This window comes from Coloeus monedula (genome assembly GCF_965178545.1).
Source record: "Coloeus monedula genome assembly, chromosome: 1".
Lineage (NCBI taxonomy): Eukaryota > Metazoa > Chordata > Aves > Passeriformes > Corvidae > Coloeus > Coloeus monedula.
The window spans coordinates 15,849,865-15,868,071 of NC_138781.1; the positions used below are offsets into that span (position 1 = coordinate 15,849,865).

The window sequence follows — 18,207 nt, forward strand, 5'->3', positions numbered from 1 at the left end:
TAATTTAGATGTTAAGAAATTAACTGAAATGAACTATACTTGTTTTTGATCTTTATCTTGAGGATCTCTGTGAACAATATATCATAGATGCACTGTGCTGAGACCCACAACAGAAGAACTGGAACTTTTACTCAGGGGTGCATAACTCTTTGATTCAGGCATAAATGTTTCTTTATTTATTAAAAGTTGGCCAGGGGAAATCAAGAATTCTGGAGAAGAAATTGCACATGTTTCTGATCATCTTGATACATGCCTGAAAAAGAAACTACTATTCCCCAAACAAAAATGGGTAATTAAAAGTTATCCTTTGTGACTCCGGAATTTGAAAAAAAAATCATATGGTGCCTAATTAATGCCTATGTAAGTACTTTCATGTCTTTTCTCAGGAGTAAGATATTTATAGCCACATACAAAAACAAGAAAAAGACCTAAGGGAACACAAACAAAACCTCACCGCCCAGCACCTTAACTGCAGCATCTGCAGGCCAGCAGTCATGGAATACTTGATGAAGTGCTTAAGGCTAGGAAGGCTGATAATGAGATTTCTTTTAAGTTTGCAGTGCTGCACATTAAAGAGACATTGCCAGCCTGATTCTGAAAGGAAATAACATTACATAGCACAAACAGGCTGGGTTTTTTTTTTAATAGAAGACTCCCTTTCATCACCCTTTGCTGGTGTCTGGAAAGACAAACAGGTTTAGTAAGCAGCATACTTCGTCCACAAGTTTTCCCTCAATATTTTTGCATTTGATTTGTGTATTTAGTAACACTGCAGTTCTGATGCTGTGTCTGGAGAGTGCTACAGAGAGAAGAGTGGTTCTGAGCTCCCACTCATTCAGTGGGCAAAAAGATGGAATTCCCCAAGATACTACCTTACACAGAATATTCTAAAGGCCACCTGCACACAGTGACACTGACTGCACACAAAGTGCTGACACATGTACAGCATAACAACCTGGAATCAGATAGTTCCACCTATCTCTCTCTCTGGTCTGTTCAGTGGTAGAAACTATCACATTATTTGCTGCAAGATTAGATCTGGTATTTCCAGAACTACACATGAATCATCAAGTTGAAGAAAATCCAATCACTTACTTTGTCTACTTTTCAAATCTTTTTCATAACACCAAATCATATTTTCTGGTGCAGAAGCCTTTTATAGAGGGACTATAATGTTTCTAATAAAAGAGCATATGTGTAGTCCTATGCTTATCCCGACATAATTGCTTCCAGGAGTTTGTTTCCAAAAATGTCCTTGAACACTTTCGGTTGGCCTTTCCCATTCTAAATGGCAGTGAAGTGGTAATGCCAGCATGTTCCAGCTACCTGCATGGACTAGTCCAAATTAACTTCCCTGTTTTTCTTATCTCCTATGATTCTTTCTCAGCACCCCCTGTGAGGATAAAGACCGTGAGCTGACAAACAGGTAGAACACACAAATGGATCAGTATTCAGAAAAAAAGACATTCCAACAATATTAATATTGCACAATCAAGCACTAAAACTTGACAAAGCTAATTTTGTAATTCTAACTTTTAGCATAGTTTTTATTTACAACACTGCATATTTACTTTTTGGGCCTGGTGTGGGTATGAAACAATTTCTGAACCAAAAGTATCTGTTGTCTGCCAGACCCTTGTTCCCATTGTTGCAGAAGATGGAAAATGAATGGTGAATGATGACACAGGCAACTGCATGAAGAAATAGGATGGCTTTACAATTACAGTAGCCAAATGCTGTCACTGGGGGAATGGAGTCTGCTTCTGCTAGAAGGTTTCAGCAGAGGAGTTCTTATTGTGCTAATCCTTAGTTTCATATCCCTTGTTTTGGGTGCCGACTTGCTAACCTAGGATTTGATTTGTAGTCATGCTGAAGATAACTGTAGCTGAGGATGCAGAAACTGTGCTTTGAGCATACAAAGTGCTATATAGCACTAGGTACTACCAGGAAAAAGATCATAAAAATCACAAACTGAAATTAGGGGATATTTTTAATCTAGTTTAATATGCAGGTTTTACACTGTAATGCTGTAAGGGCTACAGAAACTGGAAAATAAGTGCTCATCTCTACACCCATCTGATGCTGCAGGGCTGGGTGCCCACGATATGGCAAAACACTACTGAAGACAAAGGTGCCACTTCAAGAGCACTGCCTAGTGCTCTCCTGAGGTGCAGCCCCCAATGTCTGGGGCCAGCTCTCCTGGCAGGACAGGTGCCATCCATGGCATGCCCTGGTAAGGTCTCATGAGGGTCATGTTGTCAGATTTCCAGCTGGAACAAAACACCAACACCATCCCAATCACTATGTTAAAAAGGATTGTCAAGAGAATGAGGGAAATGTAGCTGACTTCAGCTCAGAATAACCCCTGGTACCATCTTATCAGGGTCAGATCAGTCCACGGATGAAGCCTTCAGTCATTCTTTCTCTAAGAGTATCAACGGCAACTGAGGTGTTACTCTGTGGTAAACATTTTCAGTGAACTGTGTGCAATGAAACTACCCCTGGAGCTCCAGAGAGTGATTCCTACAATGGTCTGTGCTAACATCAGCCTTATTAAACGTATATGGTCATCACCTAGAAAATGCCACATATAAGAGACTCTTAAACGCTGATGGAACGTGGTTGATCTTAAGTGACAGTAGATTAAGTGACAGGCTCAACCCATATGGTGACATGTTGCTGCAGAGAGAAATTAAGACCAGCACCATGCACATGAACCTGTGTTCCATCTGTGTGGCATTACAACCTTCTGCACACAGAAACCTGGAGACAGCTGGAGCTTTTATTAAACACAGCCCTGAGTAAAAGGATCAACCTACCTTGAACACTCACAGTCATGCCCATACACCTTGGTCACAGGAGGAAGATCAGGAACTATTTCCAAAATAAGTGCAGGGATCTACTCAAGAAAGCAGCACTAAGTATAAAGACAATTATCTACTATTCATTTGATGAATACTGTGATACATTTAATCTACAGCAGATTTCACCATTTTTATCTTGCTATAATTAATATGATTGATAGATTAAAATCATTAAAAGCCGTATTGTAACTTGAGATAGCCAGAACCTCTGCTCCTATTGTCTGAAGTCAGAATGCAGCCAACAGCCTGACCACCAAGTTGTGGCAAGTGGAAAACTAGTAAAAATATCATTAAAAGATCTACAGGGTTCACCCTGGAAAAGATGCACACATAGCAGGTGATTTTGTTGACTTGCCCTGACTACAACAGTGTCACTTCCAGGAATGCCCACAGTCAGCAAACCTACCCACTGTGGGCTCCCACATCCCTACTAGCGCGTTGAGCGGGCACAGCATGGTCCCCTCTGGCAGTGGCCAGTTCAGCATGCAAGTAAGTGCAAGGGTGGATCCTGTGTCCAAACAAGGCAGCTGCTCATGTCCTGGGCTCCCTCTTGTCTTCTTGGAGTGTACATTTATGGGTCTTTGACAAAAAGATGATAATTTGGCTACTTTTTGTTTTGTTGCAACTGTTGCCTTACTTGTTTTGTTCCCCAACACTCATTAAAAACAAGCCCTTGTATTCAAACTCCAAGCTGAGCCAAGCCTTTATTCCACATCCCCTTGCTCAGGTATTCTGAACTCCCTCCCGACTCTTTGTCCTGGGTCTCTCTCATCTGGGACTGCTCACTCTATCCACTTGCCAATGCCACCCACATCCACTGGTTTCTAGGGCCAGTGTCTTTCCTGGGACTGCATTCTCAGAACATCTCCCCTCTTCATTCTCTATCAGTTTCCTTTTCTTGTGCCTCAGTTTCTTGAGTGGTTTGTTTCCCCCATCTTGCATCCACCTCTTCAGCCTACAACCCCAATATTCTTCTGGATCTTCAGTCTCTGCCAGTTGTCATTTTCTCTGATGGCTTCAAAACAGTATTCCTGTCCTGCCAATCCTGCAGAGTTTTTGCCCTCTCTGCAAGTCCCACGTTTCACCCCACATGCTCCTACTTCCAGTTCAGCCTGCTGGTTCTCCACAGAAAGGCCTCAGATCTGTCTCTTGCACTGTTTGCCTCTGAATCAGACAGTTTCTTCCTTCACATTGCCTAGATGCCAATAGAGAGGTCACTGAAAGTGCAGGAAAGTGTCCCTGCTCTTCATTCGTTGCTTGGCTCCAGCTCAGCATGTGGCAGCTGGAAACAACCATTATTGGGAAATTCTGTCTCCATCGTGTAATCCTGGGCTGCACCATGTGTAGTGGCTTTGTACAGGGAGTGCATGCCCAGGCTAAGAGCTAAGAGGGGCTGGAGAGCCTTATTTGAACTGTGGGAATGATGCACAAACAGGACTGTAACTGTGAGACTCATAAGCTTGCTCTGGGACAACCTTAACCCTTAAGCAGTAGCAAGTCTCTCCATAAACAGAGATTTGAATTATCCTGAAATTTGGGCAAATGAGAGTAGATTTTCTTTGGTGTATGAAAAAGCATCTGACAAAGGCCTCCCTTGCTCAACTTCAAAGCAAACTTTCTCCATAAAAAGTTTAATCTTCTCCTATTGAAAACCAATATACTCTTCCTAAATTTAATTTCAGAAACTACTAAACCCTTTGGTTGATATTTTCCCCAGGCAAGAAAAATACCCATGTGACTATCGACTTATCCAGTGTGAATCAGGGTAGCCTGGCACAAACAGCTGAAAGCTAGATCCTGCACTGGAAATATCAAACCCTGTGTAACAGGCTGTATGGGCTCTTTAAAAACTCGGCAGAGCTGCTCACTCTACCATGTGGATGTGTTGGGAATCAGCTGAAGGGCTGATTCCCATCAAGCAGATTTAAATAGGTTTCCAGCTTAGGGAGAGAAATGGATGTTTGTCTCTTAGGGGAGCTGTTCCTTCCTCCCACCCCTCCCTTCTGTGTGCACATACATACACACACAAAAAAAAAAAGAGCAGAAGGGGGATAAAGGTATTCTCCAGGCAGGAAAGACCTATAGAGACCCTATAGAGGAGCAGCACTTCTGGCAGACCTGGACAGTACTAGAGTTTAAGTGAGTTGAAAATAAAAGACTTATAATGAGATTTTGCACTAGATTGGCTGGCTTGCGCTGGCAGGCAACAAGCACAGCCAGCCTGCTTACAATTCGCTCTAGAGGAGATAAGCAAAAATAGAAACCAAAGAGCCACAATCTGTTATCCAGCCTAGAGAGGTAAAAATGTTTACTTGACCACCACTCTCAGACGAAATTACAGCTGTAAGTTGCAGCCACTTGCCTTTCAGACAGATTCAGAAAGCACTAACCTTCCACTTGAAGAAAGAGTAGAGCTCCCAATTCAGCCCTCTCCAGAGCAGGCAGAGAGGGAGTGTGGCATTCACCAGCTCTGGTCAGACTCATGGTCCCTATTTCTGCTCATGGTCCTGTTGGGTCTAAATCACCTTTCACAGCCAGGAGCTTGTGCCCAAGCACAGGATAGGAGTTCTAGGAAGGATGAGAAGCAATGACTGCTTCACCCACGAAGGAAGAACAGGTTTGCCAGTGGATTTATCCAGAGGACACACTTCTTACTGGATGTGAGCTTTGCTGCAGCCTGAACTCAAAGCATCTCTGCTTCTACTTAGGAAGAGGTAAATCTCAGACCATCTTACTACCACCTGCAAGGAATTCACCTGTACTTGAGTCATCTAGAGACAATGAATGAGCACAGATCTGAAGTATCTGGCACTTATCAGGAAGCTTCAAAGCTTGTGCTGTTGAGGCACTTTGGTGAAGATTAAGAACAGCATAGCTGGGTGCAATACTGATATTAAGAGTAGGTTTTAATATATCTTGTTTGGTGAAAGAGAAAGGTGTAGGTCTTTCTGGGTCCTGGAGGAAAATTTACATTAAATTCTGGTGTCTTTCCTGGTACCTGGAGGAGTACATGGCTCTCAGTTTTTGCCACACAACCCTAGTAAAGAGTAGTTTAGCTATCTGATAGAGAACAAGTATGCTTGATAATGACTGGTAATAGCTGGATAGATAATGAGCATCTTTTATCTTACATTACTTATCAGTAATAGGAACTTATTTTTCAGTCTAGAAAACTCTCTCTACAACTCAGTAAATGCACATGTGCTGGTGGTGCATCTCAGGCACTGTGGCTCCTGTTCTGATATCCCCAATTTGTAGCCACATACATAGCAACCTTTGTGAACTGGGATGGCAAGATTAGCTCCAAAGGAACCGTCTTTCCCTCTGGAATAGACTGTTTGACAGAAGCACTCAACATCAGTTGCCCCATGAGAGAATTTTAATCTCAAAACATGCCACAAGTGTATGCCAATTTGTGAAAAAATGAACCTGGCTCCCTCTTCTTTATTAGTTAATGTGCTTTTGTGAGACTGCAGTTGCATATTTCCTGTTAATCTTGGTGTCATGTCTGTACCTGAGCAGTGGCCTCTTTTCTAATGCATTTCCTAAACCTTTAGCTCAGTACTTCAGCTGTACGTGATGATAACCTAGGATATACTAAAGGGAGATCTGTTTTCTGTTCAGTTCCATGCACTGCCCAAAGGGAATGAGCAGTAAACTCTGCTTCTTGCCTTAGCTCTGGGGAGGGTTAGACAGGGCTTAGTGGAAAAAATTTAGGCAAATGAGATCAGGCAATCAGATAGAAAATTAAAATGAAATGATAACTGCATATCTGACTATATTCTGTTTTTCTTCATACTTCTGCCTGCCTGCCATTCAAAAACACGTGTAGATCCCACTCCCCAGCTTCTGACTTTGAGCATCAGACTTCTCTTTAGTCTCTAAGTGGAAGACTAAAATGCAGATGCAGGATCACACTCATGGAACAGCACATTCTTGGCTTGCAGCCACATCCAAATTCATTAATAAAAGTAGTTTTCTGTAACTGCCCGGAATGATAAAGAAAGCAGTGACATTTTAACTATCTTGTGATGCAAACAGTTCACCCTCCCAGGAGTTCAGCAAAGTAAAGTGGAAGCTTAATTAGGGATGATACATTCTCAACTTCGTATTCATTATGTCTTTAATTCTTTCACAACTCCTCCACAAATCCTGAAGTTGTTTTGTAAGAAACTTTAGAATGAGCATTTAACTCAAAGTACACCCTTTTTTTGGAAGTATTTCAAACAACTCTGTATTTTCTCCTCTCCAAATACCATTTTAAAATATAATATTAACATTAAGGAGTATGAAGGACATGTCTGCTTTTGGTACAGTGCAGTTTGGTGATGGTAGGTGGCTTAGTTAAGCAAATCCAAACCATTAAACAATATTAAATAAGGTACCAGTAGGTGTGCCAGGGGTCAGGAGGTGGCAGCAAAACTCTGAGAAGTTTGGTTTCTGCATGTCAATAATGGAAGTATTTTAACTGCAAACCAGAACTGATAAATCATGTAAAATTCTAGTAAGAAAAACAAGGGATGGCCAGACACTGATCATGCAATGAGGAATTTAATGAAAACTACTGAATTATATGAATTGAAAACCAGCCACCATTGAAACATGAGATAACATTAATAATTAATGTAATAACCTAACAAATGTAACTTTTCAGAACAGGAAGACTCCAAGTTGAAGAAGGCTCTGACAGAACTTCTCAAGCTGGATGGAGTAGCATCAATAGATGTTTTGCAAAGCTCAGCAAATTGGACTGTAGTCTCATGATTGGTCAAGTTTACACATATATATATATATAAGTAGCAATACAGAACAGCTTATCTGATATGGTTTGGAAGCAAGTTCCTGAGGAAGACATCCAGGAAAGAATTCAAAGTAAAACAAAATTTGAAATGCCAAGCTGACAGGCAAATTGTTGTATTTCTGTTCCATCAATTTATTTCATCTGTACTTCATAAGTGAGAATTTGGTGGTATGAATGGCAGAAGGGACATCAACGTGGTTTGTAGTAAGGAAAACTTTAACGCTGAACAAGAAGAACAAGACATATTTGGAGAAGGGACAAAACTGAACTTGGTTATTTATCAAAATTGCATGAATCTTCAAAACAGCTTATGCACAACAGAAACATCCACAGTAAGCTCACTGAGCACGTAGAATAAAAAGGTCAGATCTGAAGATGTGTGTACCTCTATGATAGCTGGATCCTGAGGAGAAATTATCATATACTAGAAATCATAAAGGTGGCCCCACAGAAAAACACTGGGTTCTGGCTGACTACACTGAAGGTTGGTACTAAGAAAAAGATTTGAGATCATAGAAGAGCAAACTTAGCTCACTCAGAGCTCAGGTGGGAGGGATTCCGTGGAGGATAAAGGAGTTAGTGAGCACTTGGAGTTTTTCAAGAATGGAAGCACAAAATAGTCATCCCCTTTAAAGGCAAGGAAAGCAGGTGGAGCAGAAGACCCCCTTGGCTTAACTGAGAGTTTCTGTGGCTGCTCTAAACCAAAAGAGGCTTGTACCAGAGATGGAAAAGTGAATGAATACTCATTGAGAACTACAAGGTGTGCCAGGGTGTGCAGAGATGCAGTTAGAAAAGCAAAAGCTTAAGTTGAAATTGGCCAGAGATGTCAAAAACTGTAAGAAAGGGTTCTTCAGGTATGTAAGCATGTAGTGGTTTGGTCCAAAATACTCATTACTGTTTATCTGCTGTGAGATAAGAATTAGGAGAAATGCAAAGCAGGCACCAAACTTGAAAGAATATAAAGTTTATTAACAGACCTAAAAGAGGGAAGAAAAAAAAATTATACCACCTTCAGAACTCTCCTCCTCCCCCCACCTTCCTCCCTTCTCCCACTGACAATGTGAAAAAACAACCCTTAAGATGTTCAGTCTGTTTACCACTTCCATAATAACCTTGTTCAGTCCATTTAGAAAGAGAAGTCTCTTCTTGCTCATGCTATGAAAACATTATCACAACGAGACAGCCGCCCACTTCCAAATATTGTTCAGTCCATTTAGGAAGAGGAGTCTCTCTGCCTGCGTGTGAGTCCCTTCCCCCGACTTGCAGCTTTTCCCGCAACTGCTTTCGAGGGTCCACTCTTGAAGTTTCTTGGGGTACAATTTTAAGGTTGAGCCGTTCAGAAACAAAAACAGAGGCCCTTCTCCTTCCCTGGGAGCAAAGGGTCTTCATCATCTTCATCATTAAGACTATCTCTGGAAGCATCTCTAGGTACTGAGGTTTTCTCCTTTCCCGTTTGGAGCAAAAGTCCTCATCTGGTTCATCTCTCCTTGTTCAAACTTCTCATGAAATTACAGCTGCGTCAGCATCTGCCTATCTCAGAGCAGGTGCTTTTGCTTACGAGTTGAACACTCCACCCCCCATATCTTCATGAAATTACAACAGGATACTCTGATATATCATAGCTTCACAACAGAATTTCAGCTTTAAGCATCTCCTCTCTCTCTTCCCTCAGGTTTTCAGCTCTTCACAGCAGTAAAAGGGTTAATCTCACCTCGGCCTTGCAGCTTTGCAGCTGGAATGTTGAATTTTCCTTATCGCAGTGGAGAGGGGGGAGAGCCGAGCCGCTCCGGCTGCCCACGGCAAGGCAGTGGGGGGGGTTCCACGGCTGGAACAGGTCCATGGCTCCAGGATGGCCGTGGCCCGGCCCGGCCTGGCCCAAGCAGGGCCTGGCCGGGCCCGCTGGCCCCCACACGGGCCCCGCAGCCACCTGTGCCAGCGCCGGAAACGAGAGAGAGCTTGGAGGGGGAGTTTGCCTGTTCTTAAATGTGGATCACAGAGGTGTTCACAACTTTAAGTGGCTTAGAGAATTGTCCATATTCAAACTGGCCAGCTGATAGGTTCTATCAGTTCCCAGAGGAAACTGTAAGCACCCCTTAGCAAGGACGTCCCTTCCGGGACTATGCTTGCTAACCTATGACAAAGCAACAAGCAGAAACAGAAGGAAAATACTGGCCCACTGTTAAACAGGAGAGGTGAATTAGTCACCAACAATACTTAAAAGGCTCAAGGCTTTCTTCACCTCTCTCTTTACCAGCACTATTGGGTCCCAGGCCTTGGGAACAAAAATCCTGGTTGATGAGAATACAGACCCGCCATTAGTTAATGAAGAGTTGGTGGATGAACTCTACAGGAGCTTGACCCCTACAAATCAATGGAGCCCAACAATATCCACCCAAGGGTACTACGAGAGCTGTTCATGTTATGAGGCCACTCTCCTTAAGCTTTGAGAAGTTATGGAGACTGGGGGCAACCCAGAAGACTGGAAGAAGCCTAATGTCATATCCATCTACATGAACGGCTTAAAGGAGGCTTCAGGAAATTATAGGCCCATCTTTAGGTCTTACTTCAGTCTCTGGGAAAGTCATGGAATGAATCCTTCTGGGGCTATCAGATGAAGCATGTGGTTAGGAAAAGCCAGCAGGGGTTCACCAAGGGCAAGTCATGTTTGACAAACCTGATCACCTTCTACAACAAATTAACCTGTTCAGTTGATGTGGGATGAGCAGTGGACATTGTCTACATGCCTTTCTCCAAACTCTCGATACAGTTTCTGTCAGGCTCCCCCTAAAGAACTGAGGTGTTATGGTCTAGACAAGAGTCCATGCAGTGGGTGGGGAGCTGGGTGATAGGCTGCACCCAGAATGGGGCTCCAAACAGCTCCTTTTCAAACCAGCAACCTGCCACAAATGGGGCCTCCCAGGGGTCAGTATTGGGCCTAACACCGTTTAATATCTTCATATGCAATTTGGATGATGCGGTCAAGTGCACCCTGATGAAGTTTGCTTCCCCTAAACTGGGTGGGAAACTGGACACTTTGGGATGAAGAGCCACCCCGCAGGAAGACCTGGATAGGCTGGAAGAGTGACCTGCCAAGAACCTTATGAAGTTAACGAGTGTGAGGTATTGCACCTGGGAAAGCATAATCCATGAGTGCAGCACAGGTTGGGATCTACCCAGCTGTGAGGGAGAAGCTCTGTGGGAAGGAACGTGGCCCAAGTGGACAAGCAGTTGAATATGAGTGCACAGTCTGCTGCTGTGGCAAAGAAGCCAACAGGATCCTGGGCTGAATCAACGAGGGCATCACCAGCAGAAATAAAGATGTCATTATCCCACCGTACTCAGCACTTGCCAGACTACACCTGGAATAGTGAGTTCAGTTTTTGTTCCCACTGTGCAAAAATAGGTGGGCAGCTGGAGAGGGTCCAGAGAAGGGCCACAAAGATGATCCAAGGGTTTAAGCCTGCCACGTGAGGAAAGGCTGAGAGAACTGGGCTTGTTCAGCCTTGAGAACAGAAGGTTCAGGGAAGACCTTATGACCATGTTCCAGTATTTAAGGCGTGGCTACAAAGAAGATGGAGAGCCAATTTTTAAAATGAGACACACGGAAAAGACAAGGGGGAATGAGTACAAGTTACTTCTGCAGAGATTCTGATTGGACACAAGAGGAATATTTTTCACGAGAATAACCAACCATTAGAATAATCTCCCCAAAAAAGTGGTGTATTTCCCAACTTTGGACACTTTTAAGATTAGTCTGGGCAGGGTGCTGGACCATCTGGTCTGGATGATGGTTTTGCCAAGAAAGGTTGGACCTTTGGACCAGATAATTCTTCAGGTCCCTTCCAACCTAGCATTCCATGACTAACACTATAGACAGAAAAATTTTACAAGGTGAAGGGAAAAAAATGATGTATTTTGAGACTTTTATAAATAAAATGAAAGAAGAAAGTTAAAATTAACTTATGAGCAGCTAGAAAAATTTCTCAACCTAAACCAACAAAAAATAAAGTTCAATATATTTATACTATATTCAATAATATATATTATATATAATATATATAATATATATTATATATATTATATATATTATATTCAATATAATATTTATTCATATTAATGTATTTAAGCTCCACATGCCCTACACAAACATGACAGATTTCTACTCTATCAGTCAGAAATCTGGAATCTCTAGAGCACTTTTTTGCTTCAACAAACTAGGATTTTACTACAAGTTGCATCTGTAATAGGAAGACCAGGCAAATAATGTGTACACATGAATGTGCACGTTCTTTCAATAAAATAATTTGCATAATTCATTTACTATACCTAGATATACTTCAGAGTTTTGCTGAACAAAAAATTTCAGAAGGTTTTGCAATTACAATAGGAAAAAGTGAGAAAACAAACTAAGTATGCCTTTAATAAATGAAACCATTTTAACATATTTTCCAGTATCCTTGATTTGCAATGACTGAAACATTATATTTTCCAGTATCCTCAGTTTGCAATGACTGAAACAGATATTTTGCTGGTTCCAGTTCTGTTCAGCCAGTCCTTTGTGCTAGCCACAAGCCTGTCTGCTGAAATACTGTGAAGATGAAAGAGTAACACAAAAAAATAAGTATTTAAAATGCAATACGAAAAAAAAGATGTCTACAACTACTTATTTCACTTGCACCACCAATACTGGAATTTGACATGAAAAATAGAATAATAACGTTTATACTCGTATCAGAGAAAAATCAAGGAAATAAACTTGGTTCGAGACAGCTGTCATAAGTATTTTTGGAGCAAATCAAATAGATGTGTTTGAAAAAAACCCCCACCCAACCTGTTCTCTAGAAAATTTTCTAAATAAGCAAGTCTGGTGAACTCTTCAGTAAGTGTAATGTAACACAGACTGTGTGCCACAATCCGGAGAACACAGCTTGAATGCTAGGAACAGAGTGGGAGACACCTGAGATGGCTCTGTTAAATTATGCAAGAATCTCAGCTATGCAGAGCAAGTGTGTCAGTGTCAGGAGGTGAATAACACCAAAGCAGCTTCTAAACACACACAGCTAAACATATTTGAAGCAGGAATTCTCAAATTGTCCCATAGGGCTGGCCACACTTTGAAGAGAAACTGGCTCAGTTTCACTTCCCATTAATGATCGTATAATATCTTTTTGCCAAATACAGCAATTGCCTGCATGGAAAAATAGTTTCAGGAAAATATTTAATATGTTTTTAACTGCCTTGTAACAACAACTTAGCAACTGAAAAGAGAGATGCCAACACCTTGTGATGGGCTAAACCTTCAGAACTAACCGGGAAGTTTCTGTGGGTGGAATGTGATAAGCAGACATGGTACCACCTGAGATGTCTTTCTACTGCTGCATCCCCCTGAGAGAGATGTAGAATGCTGCCTTTGCAGATTTCCAACCATGTCAACAAGACAGAAGAAAATACCCCAGACATATCAGTCGTATCTGAAGTGTTTTGGGGACCAGTGTGTCTCAACAGCTTCTGAAGTGTCATTTCTTCTTGCCATTTTCCACCAGAAAAAGCTCTAGGAGGAAATGAAAAGGAGCAGGTCATCCAACCTGCCTAAATGTACCTTCCTAACCATATTTTACTAGTCTGACTCTTAGACTTTCAGACTTGGACTGATTTAATAATTTTGAGATGCTTAGTTCTTAACCAAAGTCACACTGAAGAATGTTCTTTGAAGACAGTTTGGAAAAACACCCTGGGTTTGGAAAAAGCACTGACCTGTGGAAAGTTCTTCATTCTCTCCTTAGTTTCATCACGTTTCCTATTACTGAGTGTTCAGCTTACAGGAGTTGTTTTGCTTTGGATTTGTGGAGAATACACCCTTTTTCACAACCAATAGAGGGCTGAGGTCACTCCTGCCAAACCCTACAATAGGAAAGGAAGGATAATACATGGATGGGTACAATGGCAATTCATCTTTCTGGCTGGAAGCCTTGTTTTGGAGTTTTGTTGCTTAGTGTCTGTCAGCACTTTCATCCTGGGGAATTTCAATTTCTCCAACAACAACAGCCTGACAGCAACTAAAAGTTTGCATATAAAGCATCAGAACTCAGAACTATTTTTGGTAAAATTAATTTTCCAAATGAGGTTAAGTGTTAAGATATGAAAAAGTACTTGGGCGGTACTCAGCATAACAAGAAGGAAATTATTATCTTGGTATTTGTTTAATCTTGTGAAACATTTCTTTAAAAGGACAGTGAGATGAATATTCAAAATGTGATCTCAAACCCCACAAAAAATATAAATTCATCAGGAACTGAGCTACATTTGATGTGTCTAGCATTTCTAGGCACTGTAATTACTCTACTGGCTTTGAGAATAACTTATTCAAAAGCTAACCATGTATGTTCAACAGGTTTCCTTTCAGGAATGGTTCAGCTGCTGATGGATCACAAAAGGAAGGACCATGTCCTGTCTTTGAAGATATGGATAAAAAGGAAGTAATTATTAATGATTTGCCCATCTAAACAAGAAATGATTGACAACATAATGAAATCATGTAATCCTGTAGTGTGACAAATATTGCAATTTTAAATTGAATAGGAAGAAATGTTGAAAGAAGCTGAATGAGAGTAGTTGCATTATACACCACATAACCATATGTCTAGTAATAAAAATGAGAGGAAACTGTAAGAAACTAGTCTTCTGGAACTGCTTACGTATGTCAATGAATTTTTGGCACAATTACACACTTCATTCAAAATGCTACTTGAAGACAATGCCGAAAGGCCCCTCTCAGTGCAGGAGAATTACAGCTGTCCAAAATCACCTGTAATGATGTACTTTGAGGAGATTAGCCAGGAAGTAGTATCAGTACAGCATGCTGTAGGCTAGGAAGCACTTCTGCAGGCTGACAGTCCAGTGCACTAAATGCTGAGTTTTGTGGACATTGGACAGCACTGCTGATGCAAACACGTGTATTTATAATACCAGTGTATTCCTTTGCTTGGAAAAGACTGAAAGAATCCTTGGCATATTTTATTATATGAAAAATAAACCCATTAAGAATAGATTCATTGAACGAGTGAAGTGTTCTTTCACACACAAATAGGACTGCAGCCTCTTCTTCTGAGGAAGCCACCACTGCCCTTGCCAGCTGCCAAGCCCTTTCCATCTCTCAACCCCCTCCCAATAGACTTTCTCCTCCTGCTCTGCATCCTGGCTCCTTCCTGGAGCAGCGCGGTGTCCCCCAGCCACGCAGCACCGAGCGGTCCCACATCAGGGCTGAGGGCACAGCCCAGGCACACGCAGCCAACCCGAGGGATCGTATCCGGTATAAACACGGAGGATTCAGAGTGAAACAACACAGGAGGAAACAAAACCCAGGAGGAGAAGCAAAACGAAATATTGTTTTCCCACCGTACCTCTTAAGGAAATTTTCAATAAACATTAGAGGAACATTGTCTCATTACCACAAGATATTTGGATTGCAGTGAAATCATGTGGTTCACTGCTAGCATGTGCATTAAACAGAAGGCACGGAGCTGACAAATGAATCAATTAGCTTTGTCACTACTGCTTTCCGGGCTTGGACAAATAGCTGCTGCAGGTCACTGCTGTTCCCCTGTGCACAGCCCTGATCGATGGTTTGCAACCTTTGCCTGCAGGTCTGAGGGCTCTACTGCTAAAAAGGTCCAAACAAGAAGCGAGTTCATATACCCAGCAAACAATTTAAACAAATTTCTAGAGAGGAAAACATGCGCATGCAAAGGTGATCCAACTCAAACACTTCAAATACATTGGCGTAATAAAAACGGGAAGAAGCGTAACAGCACAAATGATATCTGTGTGATGACCTTTGCATTCTCTTTCCTGCAGAGCCCCTAATGAATTTCTGGAACTCGCGGGGTTCCCGCGGCCCGCGTTGGCCGTGAGGGGGCTCATCCCCCGGGGCTCCCGGCGCGGCCGGACCGGACCCGCGGCCGAGCCTCCCCACACGGCGTCACGCGCCCCCCGCGGGCGGGCCCCCCTCCGCCGCGGGCCAATGGCGGCCCGGCCCCTCCCGCCGCCAGCCAATGGCGCGCGGGCCCTGCGAGCGGGCGGGCCGTGGGCGCGCGGCCGTTGGGCTCCTCGGGCCCCGCCCCTGGGGGCGGCGCGTGGCGCGCCCGGCCCGACCCAGCGCGGCGGCGGCGATGCGGAGCCGGGGCGAGCGGAGCTGTGGGTAGACGGAGCTGTGCCGCGTCCACCCATCAGGCCCGGCCGCAGGTACGAGCCGCAGTCCCGCGGGGGTCCGTGAGATGCCGAGGGTCGCGGCGGGGGACTCCGAGGCGCCCGCGGGGCTGCGGTGCGCCGGAGGGATTTCCCGCGGGAGCGGTCGGCTGGCGAGCGGGGGGATGCGGCAGGTGCCGGGCTGTGGCTGCTCGGTCCCGGCGGCGCGGGGGGTGGCGCCGGTTCCAAGATGGCCCCCGCCCCCCGCCGCCGCCGCCGCCTGCCCGGGGAGCCCCCCGGGAGCCGCGCCCCTGCTCGCGGGGCTCCCTCGGGCGGGCGGCTCCGTGCGGGCAGCGCCGGGTCCCGGAGACCCCCCCGCGGGCAGCGCTGGCCGTGCGGAGCGGGCGGGGGAGCTCACGGTGGATCTAATCACGGCGAGTGCTCTGGCTTTTAAAACCTGCCGGGCTGCCGGGATTCGTTGCGCAGAGCTCGTTCTGGCAAGTAATGGACGTGACTGAGCCATTAAGGGACACCGGGCTGCGCAGCCGGGCTCTGGAGACCTATCAACTTCAATTTATGGGGTATCGGGAACAGGAGGCGTTTTTATGAATTGGCTGGTAATAACTTAAATCACCTGTGAAGCCAGCTCCTGTTAATGCTACGTTTAATCTGTGTGGAGCAATAAATAGATATTAATTTGGCATGTTGCATGTGGAGAAGGTAGATGATATTTGTTGAAAGAGCTGGGAAGAGCGGTAGGTGCCTTTGCATGCTACTTGTGCGCTCTCACTTCTGAATTCCTAGCTTCGTTTTCTTTTATCTGTGTTAATAGCAGCCCGCCTTTCAGTGTTTCCAGAGCTTTTTTATTGTTTTGATTTCTTAAACAGCTTGCCACATCTTTGTCTTTCCTTCCCTCTAATAAACTGTAGAATAACTTTAGGGGCAATAGCTTTCAGTGATCGTAGAATCGTCAAGGTTGGAAAAGACCTTTAAGATCAAGTCCAGCCGTGAACCCGTCAACACTACCACTGTAACCCCTAAAGCACTAAACCGTATCACCCAGCACTCGAATTGTTCTCTTTGATGAAGACTGAACAGTCTGGACAGTGGTGATCAGCATCACTAGACCTCATGCCTATCTTTGATAGCTGAATTCAGAATTTGTTTTTTACAGTTAGGTTTTTTGGATAAGGTCTAGGGTTCTTATTTTAAGTTTACATAGATCAAGAGCCGCATTTTAATGAGGTATGTTGTTTTGTAGGTGTTCATTTTAAAATATAGTAGTTAGAATTTTGGTATGAGGTCTCATGATCCTTCAGGTCCCTTTTATGCAGGGATGTTTATATCTTGGCCATATTTATAGAAATATTGTAATTTACAACTAGGTTATTCACTTACTGAAAGTATTCTTTGTCCTTAATTGATGTGGATGATCAAATCTATTACCTCACTTGGAATTAACATTAGGATTTTGCTAGATGTCACTGTTTGGATTGAGTAAGATTTTTTGCATTCAGGGTATGTGATTCCATGTATCTTCTAAAAAATGTCTTAAAGCAACAGTTAATTTAGGGTTTGTGATTTAATCGTGCAGAGCTAGGAAATGAGTGAATGAGAGTCATCAGTTTCAACTGTGCCAGTTTATTCATCTGTATGAAAAGGAGTAAAGCAGTAACCTAAATGCTGAGGAGTTGATTTAAATGGTTTCAGACATCAAATAGCTTTGGACTTTATTGTGAATGTGTTTATATTTACATGCGTACACTTAAAAGGAGACAGGAAATCCTGGAGCTGCATATTGCTGTCAGCTGGGAAAGTACATCAAGGAATGGTTGCTGTATGTTTATTCTGTTCTTGTTCTCTTCTTTACACATCCACTAGCAGTACTTATTAGAAACAGGATACTGTGTCAGATGGACCTTGAACCTGAGTTAGTATTGCGTTTTTGTGTTTGTAATAAAATGTTTTCTGTGTAGGAGCGTGTCATTAGGAAGTTAAATTTTAAATTAGGCAGGTGTCAGAGCTGTAAGTTTTTAAGAGTATAGTATAAAAGTCAATACCAGGTACAGAAAAAGCAGGCTAAGGAATATACTATTACTTTGGAAGTTTATTTGCGTTTTTGTTATCATTTTTAGGGCATCCTAACACCTGATAGGAAATAGTCACAAACATGTTTTCTAAGCAGCAACTTCCAGTCCTTTCCTGAGTGCCTTGTGGGAATGCTGTGCTTCTCATGAAGATGACACTGAATCTGCTGCAACCTCCCATGTTATGATGTTGCAATGTTGCCTTTCACTGAAACTCCAGCCTTAGTTCTGCTTTCATGCACTCAATCTCCCCTTTTTGTGTGGCAAGCAC

General features: G+C 43.1%; 1 protein-coding gene across 1 annotated transcript in view; it reads left to right on the plus strand.

Moving 5' to 3' along the window:
* The first annotated feature begins 15,815 nt into the window (after nt 1-15,815).
* MPP7 (MAGUK p55 scaffold protein 7) overlaps nt 15,816-18,207 on the plus strand; it is a 158,799-nt gene continuing 156,407 nt past the window's right edge. The window contains exon 1 of the mRNA XM_082295756.1: nt 15,816-15,906. The gene's annotated coding sequence lies outside the window, so the exon portion shown is untranslated. The remainder of the gene's footprint in view (nt 15,907-18,207) is intronic.